At 49.2% G+C, this 17,597-nt stretch overlaps 1 protein-coding gene across 1 annotated transcript in view; it reads right to left on the reverse strand.

Annotated features, from left to right (window-relative positions):
• The window catches only part of CROCC (ciliary rootlet coiled-coil, rootletin), a 92,558-nt gene extending 88,197 nt beyond the window's left edge, over positions 1–4,361 (reverse strand). The window contains exon 1 of the mRNA XM_088463252.1: positions 4,305–4,361. The gene's annotated coding sequence lies outside the window, so the exon portion shown is untranslated. The remainder of the gene's footprint in view (positions 1–4,304) is intronic.
• Positions 4,362–17,597: the final 13,236 nt, after the last annotated feature.

Raw genomic sequence — 17,597 nt, forward strand, 5'->3', positions numbered from 1 at the left:
GGTACACTGTGTTGGAAGTGTATGAATCATGGGGTTGGGGTACATATTCCCAACAGAGTGTACCCCAACCCCATTATACATATACTCCTAACAGTGTACCCCAACCCATTATACGTGTGCCCCAATACAGAGTGTAACCCAACCCCATTATACATATACTCCTAACACAGTGTACCCCAACCCCATTATACATACACCAACACATAGTGTACCCCAACCCATTATATGTGTGCCCCAATACAGAGTGTACGCCAACACCAGTATACATATACCCCCAGAGCGTACCTTAACCCTATTATACATATATTCCCAAGACAGAGTGTACCCCAACCCATTATATGTGTGCCCCAATACAGAGTGTACGCCAACACCAGTATACATATACCCCCAGAGTGTACCCCAACCCTATTATACATATATTCCCAACAGAGTGTACCCCAACCCCATTATACATACACCAACACATAGTGTACCCCAACCCCATTATACATATACTCCTCACACATAGTGTACCCCAACCCCATTATACATATACTGCTAACACACAGTGTACCCCAACCCCATTATACATACACCAACACATAGTGTACCCCAACCCATTATGTGTGCCCCAATACAGAGTGTACGCCAACACCAGTATACATATACCCCAGAGTGTAACCCAACCCTATTATACATATATTCCCAACACAGAGTGTACCCCAACCCCATTATACATACACTTCCAACACACAGTGTACCCCAACCCCATTATACATATACTCCTAACACATAGGGTACCCCAAACCATTATACGTGTGCCCCAATACAGAGTGTACACCAACACCAGTATACATATACTCCTAACACAGTGTACCCCAACCCCATTATACATATACTGCTAACACACAGTGTACCCCAACCCCATTATACATACACCAACACATAGTGTACCCCAACCCATTATGTGTGCCCCAATACAGAGTGTACGCCAACACCAGTATACATATACCCCAGAGTGTAACCCAACCCTATTATACATATATTCCCAACACAGAGTGTACCCCAACCCCATTATACATACACTTCCAACACACAGTGTACCCCAACCCCATTATACATATACTCCTAACAGTGTACCCCAACCCCATTATACATATACTCCTAACACATAGTGTACCCCAACCCATTATATGTGTGCCCCAATACAGAGTGTACGCCAACACCAGTATACATATACCCCCAGAGCGTACCTTAACCCTATTATACATATATTCCCAAGACAGAGTGTACCCCAACCCATTATATGTGTGCCCCAATACAGAGTGTACGCCAACACCAGTATACATATACCCCCAGAGTGTACCCCAACCCTATTATACATATATTCCCAACAGAGTGTACCCCAACCCCATTATACATACACCAACACATAGTGTACCCCAACCCCATTATACATATACTCCTCACACATAGTGTACCCCAACCCCATTATACATATACTGCTAACACACAGTGTACCCCAACCCCATTATACATACACCAACACATAGTGTACCCCAACCCATTATGTGTGCCCCAATACAGAGTGTACGCCAACACCAGTATACATATACCCCAGAGTGTAACCCAACCCTATTATACATATATTCCCAACACAGAGTGTACCCCAACCCCATTATACATACACTTAAAACACAGTGTACCCCAACCCCATTATACATATACTCCTAACAGTGTACCCCAACCCCATTATACATATACTCCTAACACATAGGGTACCCCAACCCATTATACGTGTGCCCCAATACAGAGTGTACACCAACACCAGTATACATATACCCCCAGAGTGTACCCCAACCCTATTATACATATATTCCCAACAGAGTGTACCCCAACCCCATTATACATACAACACATAGTGTACCCCAACCCCATTATACATATACTCCTCACACATAGTGTACCCCAACCCCATTATACATATACTGCTAACACACAGTGTACCCCAACCCCATTATACATACACCAACACATAGTGTACCCCAACCCATTATGTGTGCCCCAATACAGAGTGTACGCCAACACCAGTATACATATACCCCAGAGTGTAACCCAACCCTATTATACATATATTCCCAACACAGAGTGTACCCCAACCCCATTATACATACACTTAAAACACACAGTGTACCCCAACCCCATTATACATATACTCCTAACAGTGTACCCCAACCCCATTATACATATACTCCTAACACATAGGGTACCCCAACCCATTATACGTGTGCCCCAATACAGAGTGTACACCAACACCAGTATACATATACCCCCAGAGTGTACCCCAACCCTATTATACATATATTCCCAACACAGAGTGTACCCCAACCCCATTATACATACACTTAAAACACACAGTGTACCCCAACCCCATTATACATATACTCCTAACAGTGTACCCCAACCCCATTATACATATACTCCTAACACATAGGGTACCCCAACCCATTATACGTGTGCCCCAATACAGAGTGTACACCAACACCAGTATACATATACCCCCAGAGTGTACCCCAACCCTATTATACATATATTCCCAACACAGAGTGTACCCCAACCCCATTATACATACACTTAAAACACACAGTGTACCCCAACCCCATTATACATATACTCCTAACAGTGTACCCCAACCCCATTATACATATACTCCTAACACATAGGGTACCCCAACCCATTATACGTGTGCCCCAATACAGAGTGTACACCAACACCAGTATACATATACCCCCAGAGTGTACCCCAACCCTATTATACATATATTCCCAACACAGAGTGTACCCCAACCCCATTATACATACACTTAAAACACACAGTGTACCCCAACCCCATTATACATATACTCCTAACAGTGTACCCCAACCCCATTATACATATACTCCTAACACATAGGGTACCCCAACCCATTATACGTGTGCCCCAATACAGAGTGTACACCAACACCAGTATACATATACCCCCAGAGTGTACCCCAACCCTATTATACATATATTCCCAACACAGAGTGTACCCCAACCCCATTATACATACACTTAAAACACACAGTGTACCCCAACCCCATTATACATATACTCCTAACAGTGTACCCCAACCCCATTATACATATACTCCTAACACATAGGGTACCCCAACCCATTATACGTGTGCCCCAATACAGAGTGTACACCAACACCAGTATACATATACCCCCAGAGTGTACCCCAACCCTATTATACATATATTCCCAACACAGAGTGTACCCCAACCCCATTATACATACACTTAAAACACACAGTGTACCCCAACCCCATTATACATATACTCCTAACAGTGTACCCCAACCCCATTATACATATACTCCTAACACATAGGGTACCCCAACCCATTATACGTGTGCCCCAATACAGAGTGTACACCAACACCAGTATACATATACCCCCAGAGTGTACCCCAACCCTATTATACATATATTCCCAACACAGAGTGTACCCCAACCCCATTATACATACACTTAAAACACACAGTGTACCCCAACCCCATTATACATATACTCCTAACAGTGTACCCCAACCCCATTATACATATACTCCTAACACATAGGGTACCCCAACCCATTATACGTGTGCCCCAATACAGAGTGTACACCAACACCAGTATACATATACCCCCAGAGTGTACCCCAACCCTATTATACATATACTGGTGTTGGTGTACACTCTGTATTGGGGCACACGTATAATGGGTTGGGGTACACCGTGAGTTGGGGGTTTATGTATAATGGGTTGAGGTATCGGGGGTGGAGAGATTGATTGATTCCCCGCTGTGGATCCCTCACCTTCCCTGGCCAGCCCGTCTCTCTCCATCCCGATGTCCGAACCTCTCCCTCCTCGGCCCCGCAGGCCTCAGTCAGTACGCGCCGGTGCTCTCATTAGGTCAGTCCGGGGACCGGCATGAGGCCTACACCGCAGCCCAAGCTGATTCAGAAGACGCGGCTAGGAGGGAGGCGAATGGCAGGGAGACGAGGGGGGCGGCAGCCTGGGGCTGGGAGAGGAGGGGAGGGGAGAGCTGCATCCCGGATCCGGGGCAGCCTGGATGCTCCCAACTGCCACCGCCAGGGGCACAGCCTACACGTACAGTCCCGCATGCTGGGGGGTTATACTACCATAGGGCCACCGGGAGATCGGGACAGTTCCCGCTGGGCCGGTGCCTCCCTCTCACAATCAGGGCCGCAGAGAGGACGAGTCAGCCCCGCAGTCTCTGTACTACCAGGCGCCGCAATACATCACACAGGTGCGCCCGGCTGTCTCTCACACAGGTGCGCCCGGCTGTCTCTCACACAGGTGCGCCCGGCTGTCTCTCTCACACAGGTGCGCCCGGCTGTCTCTCTCACACAGGTGCGCCCGGCTGTCTCTCTCACACAGGTGCGCCCGGCTGTCTCTCTCACACAGGTGCGCCCGGCTGTCTCTCTCACACAGGTGCGCCCGGCTGTCTCTCTCACACAGGTGCGCCCGGCTGTCTCTCCCTTCCCGTTAGCATCAGTAACAACCTCAGTTGCCAGGCGCTCGCTGCGGGGTCCCAGCCTCTGCTGCCCCCGGATCTCCCTTCTTCCATGCAGCTGTTCCAGGCAGGCGGGAATTGACATGCAAGAAGTTACATTTAAGTATAAATGTACAATACATTGGGGCCTCTCCTGCAGGTGTTATATGTGCATACATTGCTGCATTTAGGGAAAAGTGCTCCCTATATATATATATACACTTCCCTGGCACCTTAATTTTGTGTATGTGTGTTCAATGTAAAATAAATTGCTCTCTGTATTGAATACACACTGCCCACATGTAATAAATAATAATCCCTGAATTTATATACTTTACTATAAATGTCCCCTGTGCTGTTGGTGCCTCTGAGGAAAGCTGCGCCTCCTGCCCCCATGATCCAGGCTCTATAATGGACCTAGCACAATAACATTTGGTTTTGCGACTTTGAAAGTTGGTGTAACGGACAGACATGATGGAGGTAGACGTACACCGAGCAGATCACCTTGTATAGGGCCGGTATAGTGCTGGACAGTCACTAGCAGTGCGAGGTCACTGTCACTGGTGATCAGGATCAATAGCCATTTGCTTTACAAGTTTGAATTCATTGACAGGTTAATGAAGGGCCGAGGAACCAGTCCTGTCTGCATCCTGATCAAATGAATATTAAAAAAAGCTTTTACTCCAAGACATCTAGCAAAAATGATGTTCCAAGCTCTTGATATATATATATATGACCGAAAACAAAATTATATGTAAAAACTGTTTCTACTTCAGGGTCCATAGGGGGTCCACAGGGTTGACCTTGGGGTATAGCTGGATCTGGATCCACGGGCACCACGCAGTTAAAGCTTTGCTGCTCCCAGGATGCACTTGGGTCCGTCCTCCTCTATACCCCGCCCCCGACCACAGGCACCTCAGTTTTAGCTGGTGCCCGGCCGCAGTCGGGTCACCCTGGCGCAGTGGGGCTGCATAAGCAGCCCCTAAGCTTTATTTTAATTTTTTAAAGAAGATTTTATTATTTTATTTTTACTATCTTCAGAGCGGCAGCATAAGACTGTCCATCTGGACATCCATGCTGCCGCTCCAACAAGCCCCGCTGGCGCTGCGACGCCGGTACTGATCCGGGGATCGCAGCGGGATCCTGGAGTCAGTGCTAGCGTGGCTCCGGGACCTCCCACAGACTGCTGCCGGACACAAGGGGCCAGGTAAGCCGCGTGCAGCGCTGTCAGCGCTGCGCGCGGGGGGAAATAAATGCAGTCTTTATGCCGCCGGTCTCTGGGGACAGACCGGCGGCACTAGTAGCGGCGGCGGGCTCCCCCCTCTGTGGAATACCCCGCGTGTCCGCTGGACCACTAGGGTGTAAGGCCGGCAGGGAACGGCGTCCCTGGGGTTCCATTACTAGCAGGGGAGGCAGCCTTCTCTGCTTGAGCAGCTCCTCCCCTCAGCCCAGCGCGCCTTCTCTCAAGCGTGCTGGCGTCGCTGGGCTGTACTCTCTCGGCCACTCCTCAGAGCTCTCCGGCGGCCATCTTCCCAGGCAGCAACGCAGAGCTCCCAGGCAGGCTTCCAGTGGACCGGACCCCCTGCGTACCTCTCCCCTGATCAGGACAGTGTTCGCAGCGCTATAGCCCTCCCAGACACTGAATCTGGGAGGTTGATTGTAGCTGTAGGTGCAGTGAGTATAACTTCCTGCATGGTATGTGACTATTGCTAGTGCTGCTGTCTGTGCTTTTTCTACTTACTGTCAGCTTTTTACCTATCCCTTTCCTTCTCCTACGGCCCGCAGGTGCGTGGGGGAGGGGTGTTCTTTCTGTGTACCTCACTTTTATAGATCAACGTATTTGTGAGGTCCGTCACATACAGCGGTGTGCTACTCAGTACCAGATTGTGGGCTGTTTGTGTTGCATACTTGGGAGTGCGTGGGTGTTGTACGCCTTACCTCGTTTCGGTGATACACGTTTATTGCAAAAAGTTTGTGTCATGTCTGATGAGGAGAATAAGCGCTCCGAGGCTCCTGTGTTGTTTTCCTGCCGTCGCTGTTCGGCAGGGGTCGACGGGGCGGATTTGTCTCAGGACGGTCTGTGCGGGCGGTACCAGCTGGTGCCTGGTCCCTCTAAACCCCCGGTGGCGCAGGATCCTCCGTGGGCGATGTTTACGCAGGTGCTGGCGTCGATCGCGGACCGGCTTGCGGTCCCGACTGCGGCCCCTTCTAGGGCGTTGCCCCAGCCTACCATCCCCCGTTCCCCAGGTGTGACGCGTCTGGTGCAGTCTCCGCCCGGGTCTCAGACTGTGGGTCCTTATGCGGGTTTGCCTGTATTTGTGCAATCTCCCACGGTGCCGCAGCAGTCCATGGTGCCGTTTCAGGGGTATCCTCAAACGGTGCCCCCTCCCTGGATGGATGTCCTCTCCAGCTCTGTTCAGAGCCTGGCGGCTTCGTCATCGGCCTTTCAATCTATGTTGCACAGTGATTTGCCCCCACATGCGTCCAAGCGACCCATTCCGGCTTCACTGGCGGCTCAGTTTACGGACATGGATGTGTCTTCGGATGACGGGGAGATCCATGAAGACTCTGACTCGGATGCCGAGGCCCAGGAGGTGGAGGCTAAGTCCTCCATTAATGTGCCGGCATTGGTTAGGGCGGTGCAGGCCATCCTTCATATTTAGGAGGATGTGCAGGCTCCCAGGTCAAAGTATCCTAACTTTAAAAAGGCCAAGGTGATTTCGACGGTTTTTCCCCTGTCAGACCAGTTAACGGATCATATGGCAGGGGCCTGGCAGTTGCCCAGCAAGAGATTCCAACCGCAGAAACGGTTGGCTTCAAACTATCCGTTTCCTGAGGCTCATTGCAGGAAGTGGGAAACTCCGCCTGCGGTGGATTCCCACGTTACCCGCTTAATTAAAAGCGCTACGCTGCCTCTGCCGCCTATCTCCTCCCTGAAAGATCCCACGGACAGGAAAGTGGAGATTTGTTTAAAGTCTATTTACTCTCTCTCGGGGGCGGTGGCCCGTCCGTCCATGGCCATCTCTTGGGTGGCTAAGGCCATCGAGAGCTGGGCCAACGCTTTGGAGGATACCTTTCCGGAAGATGCTCCGGAGATCCAGAAAGCGTTGATAGGACAAATGAGGGATGCGGCTTCCTACATTGGGGAAGCTTCGTTAGACGCGAGCCTGCTGACCTCTCGGGTGTCGGCTGCCGCTGTGTCGGCGCGTCGGTCCTTATGGCTGAGGTCTTGGAGAGCTGACGCAGACTCCAAAAAGGGCCTGGAGGCCTTACCTTTTAATGGGGAGTTGCTTTTTGGTCCAGACTTGAACAAAATTGTGGATACGCTGGCTAAGTCTAAGTCAGCCTTCCTCCCTTCGGCTTCTGCATCTACCAAGGTACGGAGCTCTGCCTTTCGATCCTTTCAGGTTCAGGGCAAGGCTAAAGGTCAGTCCTTCCCGAGGCAGTCGGCGACCAAGGCCGCTTCTAAGCCCAAGAAGCAGGCCTGGAGTGCCAGGCGCCCTTCTTCCAAGCAGGAGGATAAACCCTCTGCCTGATGGGACGGGCCTCCCTCTGGGGGACCCCAGAGTGGGAGGCCGACTTCTTCTCTTTGCCCAGTGCTGGCACGATACCACCACGGATGCCTGGGTTCGAGAAGTGGTCTCCCAGGGGTACGCCCTGTCTTTTCGGCACACAGACCGCCCTGCCAGTTTTTCTGCACAAGTCCTTCTCAGGACAAAACCAAGGCCTTGCAGGTTCAGGAAGCCATAGAGGCCTTGCTGACGGCGGGGGTCATTATACCCGTACCACAGTCTCAACGTGGGATGGGGTATTACTCTACGCTGTCTCTGGTGCAGAAACCCAATGGCTCTCATCGCCCCATCCTCAATTTGAAGTCCCTGAACAGGTTTCTCAGGGTTCCCAAATTCAGGATGGAAACTTTGCGTTCCATCATACTGGCGATGGAACCGGGGGATTATATGGTCTCCCTGGATATCCAGGACCCCTACCTCCATGTGCCTATAGCAACATCGCACCAACGGTTTCTGCGTTTTGCTATTCTCCACAACCACTACCAATTCAGGGCTCTACCCTTTGGTCTCTCCACGGCACCAAGGGTATTTACCAAGGTGATGGCGGTCATGGCGGCTCACCTTCGGAGCCAGGGAATACGGTTGCTACCGTATCTAGACGACCTCCTCTTGCTGGCAAGCTCCCTGGAGGTACTGATCCAGCATCTCCACCTGACGGTCGCTTGTCTACAGGCGCACGGCTGGTTGATCAACTGGAAGAAATCCTCCCTCATCCCATCACAACGGATGGTTCATTTGGGGGCCCTGCTGGACTCTCGTCAGCAACGGATTTTTCTGACTCCAGAGAAGGTCTCCTCCTTACAGCTGCGGATTCACAGTTGTCTGAGCAGTGGCAGAGTGTCGGTGCACTCAGCGATGAGAGTTTTGGGGTCCATGGTGTCGGCATTCGACATGGTGGAGTTTGCCCAGTTCCATTCCAGGCCCCTGCAGGGGCTGATTCTTTCAGAATGGAACGGATTGCCACACAGGATCCGCTCTCAGATGCTGGTGTTGTCCTCGGAGGTGCGTCTGTCCCTAGCCTGGTGGCTGCAGACAGCTCATCTCCTGGAGGGGCGCCCCTTTTGGATCCCGGAATGGGTTCTGCTCACGACAGATGCCAGTCTCCGGGGTTGGGGGGCGGTGACAGGCTCCTTGTCACTTCAGGGTCGTTGGTCGGCGGAGGAAGCGATTCTTCCCATCAACATCCTGGAACTGCGGGCAGTATACAGAGCCCTGCAGTCGTCCGGCACCGCTCTTCACGGAAGGGCCGTTCAGGTGCAGTCAGACAACGCCACCACGGTGGCGTACATCAATCACCAGGGAGGGACTCGCAGTCGAGCTGCGATGTCGGAGGTGTCCCGCGTCCTGGCTTGGGCGGAGCACTATCTTCCAGCTCTCTCGGCAGTTTTCATCCCAGGAGTCCTCAATTGGGAGGCAGACTTCCTCAGCCGTTACGATGTGCATCCCGGGGAATGGTCGCTTCATCCAGAGGTATTCCAACTACTCGTGGACAAGTGGGGGCTGCCAGAGCTGGACCTGATGGCGTCCCGTCACAATCACAAGCTGCCTGTGTACGGGTCAAGGACAAGGGACGCAGGCGCAAGTCTGATAGACGCGCTGTCGGTGAAATGGCTGTTTCAACTGGCTTACTTGTTCCCTCCGATATCTCTGCTGCCTCGGGTCCTGCGCAAGTTCAAACAGGACGGAGGCACACTGATCCTGGTGGCCCCAGCGTGGCCCAGAAGGCCGTGGTACTCCGATCTGCGGAGCCTGTCCATCGACGCTCCGTACCTCCTACCTCAACGGCGGGACCTGTTGTCTCAGGGGCCCTGTCTTCACCCGGATCTGGGTCGACTATCTTTGACGGCGTGGCTCTTGAGACAGCCGTCCTGAGGTCTCGGGGCTTTTCTAGCTCCGTTATTACTACCATGCTGAGGGCGCGCAAGCCTGCTTCCGCGAGGATCTATCACAGAGTGTGGCACACTTACTTTCAGTGGTGCGAGACCAGAAACTATGATCCCCAGTTGTTCCGGGTTTCGCGTATTCTGGCTTTCCTTCAGTCGGGTTTGGATTTAGGATTACGTCTTTCTTCACTGAAGGTACACGTGTCTGCTCTGTCGGTGTGGTTCCAGCGCAGGATCGCTGCTATGCCGGACGTACACACCTTTTTCCAGGGTGTTTTGAGAATCCAGCCTCCCTTTGTGCCACCTGTGGCCCCGTGGGATTTGGCGGTGGTTCTTTGGGCCTTACAGGGTCCTCCTTTTGAGCCCTTGGAGTCAGTGGAGCTCAAGTGGCTAACTTTTAAAACTGTTTTCCTCTTGGCAATTGCTTCTGCCAGGAGGGTTTCAGATTTGGGGGCGCTTTCTTGTCGTCCCCCTTTTCTGATTTTTCATCAGGACAGGGCGGTGCTTCGCACTCGTCCTGATTTCCTGCCTAAGGTGGTTTCCAGGTTCCACATTAATCAGGAAATTGTTGTACCAGCCTTTCAGTCACCTGATCTTTCGGCTGGGGAGACTTCCTTAGACGTTGTCCGGGCACTCCAGGTTTATGTGGACTGGACTAGTTCTGTGAGGAAGTCGGATTCTTTGTTTATCCTCTTTGGTTTTCACAAGAGGGGTTGGCCTGCCAACAAACAGACTCTAGCCCGTTGGCTTCGTTCTGTTATTATTGAGGCTTATATGCAGGAGGGTTTACCTGTTCCAGCCTCTGTTAAGGCTCATTCCACTCAGTCCGTGGGCCCTTCTTGGGCTGCTAGCCGTGGCGCCTCTGCTGTTCAGCTCTGTAAGGCGGCCACCTGGTCTTCCATTCAGACCTTTTTGAGGTTCTATGCGTTTGACACCTTTGCCTCTCAGGATGCATCCTTTGGGCGCCGGGCTCTCCTATCAGCACAGGAGCGTCCCCGCCCTTAGTTGGACTGCTTTGGGACATCCCCAAGGTCACCCTGTGGACCCCTATGGACCCTGAAGTAGAAAACAAGAGATATGGTAAGAACTTACCTTTGTTATCTCTGTTTCTACGAAGTCCATAGGGTCCACAGGGCACCCGCCCTGACGCACCTGGCTTCATATGGGCTCTGTGACTGGTCACCGGTTTTCCGTCTCCCATTTCTGTGAGTATGGTTCTTGTGTGTTCCAGTCTTCCTTCTCTCTGTTTCGTCTCCTCCTCCGGCCTGGGCTGCTTACCAACTGAGGTGCCTGTGGCTCGGGGGCGGGGTATAGGGGAGGTTGGACCCAAGTGCATCCTGGGAGCAGCTAAAAGCTTTAACTCCGTGGTGCCCGAGGATCCAGGATCCAGCTATACCCCAAGGTCACCCTGTGGACCCTATGGACTTCGTAGAAACAGAGATAACAAAGGTAAGTTCTTACCATATCTCTTGTTTTACCTTGAAAAAATTGTAGGACCCCCCTAAAGTTTTAAAAACATGGAGGATCACTATGGGTACCCCCGTTTTTGCCTGCAAATGAAAGTCGGGGATTTAAATAGCTGCGGCCGGTGTTTTTTTCCCGACATTGAAGAAGTGATGCAGAAGAGCATTTAGGTTATTTTTTTCATTTTTTTAAGTGGTCCCATCAAATTTGGGGTACAGGAAAATGGGTACTAGCATATTTTGATGTCCCTAAAGTAATTTTTTTTAAAATTCTGCAATTGTGTGCCTGCCGCTATAAATCTATTCTAGAAAACACCGGCCGCTAATAGCCTATTCTAGAAAACACCTGCCGCATACTTGCAGAATAGCCCTGAACCTATTTCCCTATTGTTAAACAATTTTTTCCCATTTTTTTTTTTTCACCCCAATTTTGAAATTCATTTTTTGGGGTGTCCCTATTTTTTTTTTTAAACTTTTTTTGACACAGTTATTTTTTAAATGTCATTCCCAGGGGTGCAGGCTATTTTTTTTAAGCCTGCACCCCTAAACCCCAATTCTGCACTTTTTTTCGACACCTATTCAATGGTAAAAAGTCATCCCCGTTTTTTATCAAAGACTTTTCGAGCCTGCGAAAAGTCTTTGAAATTGAATACGGTGTAAAACTAAAACCTGCGATAATGACGTCATAGGTGCGATATTAACGCAAAAACTGAGTTTTCGCTCCATATTGAATTCCCCTATTAATCTGTGATGTAGTTATTATACCTTCTCTAAATTCCTTTGGTTCTTTCTTCAGGACTCTCTCCGATTAATAAAAGTTAAATGTTTAGGTAACAGTAGTTATTAGACAGGCTTAATGAGTAACACTCAAGGGAAGAAACTTGTATTACCTCATACACTATAGGCCAGTGGTTCCCAAACTGTGCGCCGCGGCACCCAAGGGTACCTCAGAACACTTGCAGGGGTACCTCAGGTTGGTGGAACAGCACCAAATCAATTTTTTTATTTTCAATGTAATGTAAATATGTAGACAAACAGAAGCACAAACCTGTCCACCACCACATAACTGACCCTATGGATGATTGGTCAGCACATCCCTGTCCCCACCACATAACTGACCCTAAGGATGATCGGTCAGCACATCCCTGTCCTCACCACATAACTGACCCTAAGCGTGACAGGTCAGCACATCCCTGTCCTCACCACATAACTGACCCTAAGGATGATCGGTCAGCACCTCCCTGTCCCCCACCACATAACTGACCCTAAGGATGACAGGTCAGCACATCCCCGTCCCCCACCACATAACTGACCCTAAGGATGACAGCTCAGCACATCCCTGTCCCCACCACATAACTGACCCTAAGGATGACAGGTCAGCACATCCCTGTCCTCACCACATAACTGACCCTAAGGATGACCGGTCAGCACATCCCTGTCCCCCACCACATAACTGACCCTAAGGATGACAGCTCAGCACATCCCTGTCCCCACCACATAACTGACCCTAAGGATGACAGGTCAGCACATCCCTGTCCTCACCACATAACTGACCCTAAGGATGACAGGTCAGCACATCCCTGTCCCTCACCACATAACTGACCCTAAGGATGACAGGTCAGCACATCCCTGTCCCCCACCACATAACTGACCCTAAGGATGACAGCTCAGCACATCCCTGTCCCCACCACATAACTGACCCTAAGGATGACAGGTCAGCACATCCCTGTCCTCACCACATAACTGACCCTAAGGATGACAGGTCAGCACATCCCTGTCCCTCACCACATAACTGACCCTAAGGATGACAGGTCAGCACATCCCTGTCCCCACCACATAACTGACCCTAAGGGTAACAGATCAGCACATCCCTGTCCCCACCACATAACTGACCCTAAGGATGATCGGTCAGCACAATTGACCACTTTACTACATTATTTTTTGAATTCTCAATAACAAACTTTTGGCTTAGGGGTGCCGTGAAAACAAAGCTGATGCACTAGGGCGCCTGGATGCAAAAAAGTTTGGGAACCACTTGCTATAGGCTGTTTGGCTTACAGAAATAATCTTGTTCCCATAAGTATCCATCCCTGCAGTGCAGCATGGTAAGCATTACTGTCTCACAGCACTGAAGTCCTGCTTTCAATTGCCACTTAAGGTCTCTGGGGTAAATTTACTAAAGTGAGCGTTTTTAGAAGTGAGTTTTAAAAGTGATGTTACCCATAGCAACAAATCAGATTCTAGCTATTATCTTCTAGAACACAGGTTCTCAAACTCGGTCCTCAGGACCCCAAACAGTGCATGTTTTCCAGGTCTCATCACAGAATCACAAGGGAAATAATTACTCCACCTGTGGAACTTTTAAAATGTGTCAGTGAGTAATGACTACACCTGTGCACCTGCTATGTGACCTGGAAAATGTGAACTGTGTGGGGTCCTGAGGACCGAGTTTGAGAACCACTGTTCTAGAAGGTGCTAGTTAAATGTTAAGTAGAATCTGATTGGTTGCCATGGACAACATCACTTTTAAAACTCACTTCTAAAAACTCTCACTTTAGTAAATGTACCCCTGGGTGTGCTTTTTTTATGATCATCCAATGTCTGTTGGGGTGTAATCAAACACTGCAAAAACATACTGGTAGGTTAACTGGTTTCTGACGCACCCTACAATAGGGAACCTATATTTATACTATCAGCTTCTAGTGTAGCCAAAATTGCCAGTTTTAATGTTCAAAGAACTCTTGTTTTTAAAGAGGAAATTCCCCCCTCCCTTCCATAAAGATACCCCTTTATCTATGTAAGGCTGCTTTCAGAAATTTCCCGGGCTGGTTTTCCATCCCAATCCGCCGCTGACCATACCACTAGTCCCCGAATGTTGGGGGTCATCATACCACCACTTACATTACTATTAGTCTCACATATTAAGGGTTATATTACCACAAATCCCCAAATGTTGGGGGCTATTACCGCTAGTCCTGAATGTTAGGGGTTACGTTACCGCTAGTCCTGAATATTAGGGGTTACATTACCGCTAGTCCTGAATGTTAGGGGTTATGTTACCGCTAGTCCTGAATATTAGGGGTTACATTACCGCTAGTCCTGAATATTAGGGGTTACATTACCGCTAGTCCTGAATGTTAGGGGTTACGTTACTGCTAGTCCTGAATATTAGGGGTTACGTTACCGCTGGTCCTGAATATTAGGGGTTACGTTACCGCTGGTCCTGAATATTAGGGGATAGTTACATGATCACTAGTCCTGGATATTAGGGATAAAATTCCTAGCACAACATAAACCAGAGCAGTGTAAATGTAAAGTGCCCCACTAAAGTGATCCTAAAGGTGCGTACACACTGGGCAATTAAAATGAGCAATTGAACGATTACGACAGTGTAATCGTTCAATCGCTCAGTATAATGTCTAAAACGACCAGCGATGTGCGCTCCCACTGGTCGTTTTCGACAACAATCATCGCCTGAGCTTGCTGGCCAACCTGCCGATAACAAATGGTTGTGCATGTTCGGGGACGAGGGAGGGTGCTTGCACTGAACGATATATCTTTCAGTGTAGGCACATTATCCCCACTGCACAGGAAGATGAACCATTGTACGATTACAATGTCGTAATCGTACAGTCGGTCCTCTATCATCTAGTGTGTACGCACCTTTAGACTGGGCCCACAATGACCTCAGAGCACCTGGCTGTGTTTGCTGCTGCTGTAAGTGACCCTGCTGATTGTAATGCAATAGGCACCATGCACTAGCTTCACCTACATACATTGGTTAGTTGGGGTCATATTGTAAGTACAACAAATAACAGAGATTGGAGGGGCAACGTCATATAACTGCCACAAACAGTACTTGTGGTTAGGGGGTATTTTGCCTCTACTATATTGCCTATACCAGAGGTTCCCAAACGCCGTTCTCAAGGCTCCCCAACAGCTCACGTTTTAGAGATATCCATGGCTGAGCACAGGTGGTTACACTATGACTGAGGTACTAATTAAGCCATCTGTGCTCAACCATGGATATCCCTAAAACCTGAACTGTTGGGGAGCCTTGAGGACTGCTTTTGGGAACCTCTAGCCTACATACTAAGTTACATTATAATTAAAATGATCATGGCGCTATAACACACTAATTTAGGAGCCCTATTATACCCCTTTTACACTGCTACGATAATCCAGGTTATTGCTGGGTCTACCCGGGTCGCAGCTCTGTGTAAAAGGGTCCCTGAAAAATAACCCAGGTCAAGTGACCCAGCAATGCAACCCAGGTAGCTACCAGGGTCGGACCCAGGATGGACCTGGGTAATCGTGCAGTGTAAACAGCGCAACCCGGGTTATCCGACCTTGCTTATGCCTAAAATGAGCCGATTGGTGGTTGTGGAGCAGTCACCTCCCACTTTTTATGACCTCACAAGTTTAGCAGGGCAGATCCAGGTTCAGTGTGAATGGGGTTGACCTGGGAATAACCCAGATCGATGGTGCTGTGTAAATGGTATCTGTCCTAGGTTGGAACCATGTCTGAAAACCCAGTTCGGACCCGGGTATTTGGTGGAAAAGAGGTATTAGGAATGAGGTTCCTTTAAAAAAATCTAAACCTACAATGCCGGTTGCATAAACTCCATAAATATATGTAAGGTCACCCCTAGTTCCTTGAAAGGGTATGTATTCAGTCATTGGGGGGAATTCAGTTCTGCATGGCAATGGCACATTAACACTACCAACATCGCAGATTTTGCCTCGGACACTATAGAGGTGAGCAGGAAAATCAGCAATCTTGGAATACTGTAATGTGCAAATAGACATTGGGGGGGACATTTTTTATATAATCAGTACATAATAGGTAGGACAAAATGCAAAACGATGGATGGAGCCTGGGTAATGGGAAAAGCAGCACACACAGGAGAGACTCCTATACACAATGTGTTATGTTTGCTCAGGTGGTGGTGTGTGATACCATTATCTGACCACGTTACCTGTACACAGGCAGCGTACGCATTACCATGGTGACCACCAACACCGATTCCATGGACATTGTCCCACCCCAGAGACTGCTCAGTGACAGACTGTTCTATGTGGGATAACACACTCCCTGCTGCAACTTATATGGATGCTAGAAGTCACCCAGCAGTTCTGGGACGATCTAGAAGCAGAATCCTTTCATACCGGCCACAGGAATCTGAGGAGTCTCTGATCACAGTAATAATGTACCGCAAGGAGGGCAATATTGCATCTAATACACACATTATCTAATGAGGACCTCAGAAGTCATCAGTTATGAGGAGCTTTTACATATCACCAGTGTAATAGAGATTCAATATTGTATATAATGAGGTTTATACAGGAACAGTGTCATTATATCCACTAATATCCAGCTATATATGTTGGAATCAGTTAGCAGTTAGTGGAATGACATTTGCTGGAGGCCTTACTAATAATACCCCTTTCATACTACAAGCAATAACCCGGGTTATTGCACGTGAAGGAGCGGCCCGGCATTTCAACCCTGGTCACAAGCAGAATTGAACACAGGTTCAACCTGGCCTGCGATGCAGTGTGAACAGGTAACCTGGGTCGATGCAACCTGGGTCCTGTTCACAAGCTTTAGAAGAGCCGGCACTTGAAGATGATGTCATCTCCAAGCGCTGGCTCAGCACGTGATGGCGGGGATGTCATTGACCTAGTAATAAGCCGAGTCAGGCCACCAGTCTAAAAGTGGTCACACCCGGGGAGGAAGCGTGAACAAAATCCCAGGTGCGACCTGGCATTGCAATGTCAAAGGGATATAAGTGTGTATAATATATATATATATATATATTATATACATACAATACAGTATACATTATTAAAGGACAGCTATAAAGCATCCTGGTACAAACATTGCAACTTATTCCCCAATGCAGTGTCTATCTTACAATTCTGCCTTCGCTTAAGCTGGATCCACACTGATAGATATATCGCCCATTCATTTAATGGGCGATATATCTATAGTACATCGCTGGGTGTGTACGGCGGATATGTCTGTGTATGACATAGTTCAGACATATCCGATCTGCTATGCAGCATAGCAGATGGCCCATACATCTGAAAGATCTCCTGGTGTGTACGGGCGACTCGCCAAT

Source organism: Taudactylus pleione, unplaced genomic scaffold (assembly GCF_031769625.1).
Source record: "Taudactylus pleione unplaced genomic scaffold, aTauple2 ptg001334l, whole genome shotgun sequence".
NCBI classification, from domain to species: Eukaryota; Metazoa; Chordata; class Amphibia; order Anura; family Myobatrachidae; genus Taudactylus; species Taudactylus pleione.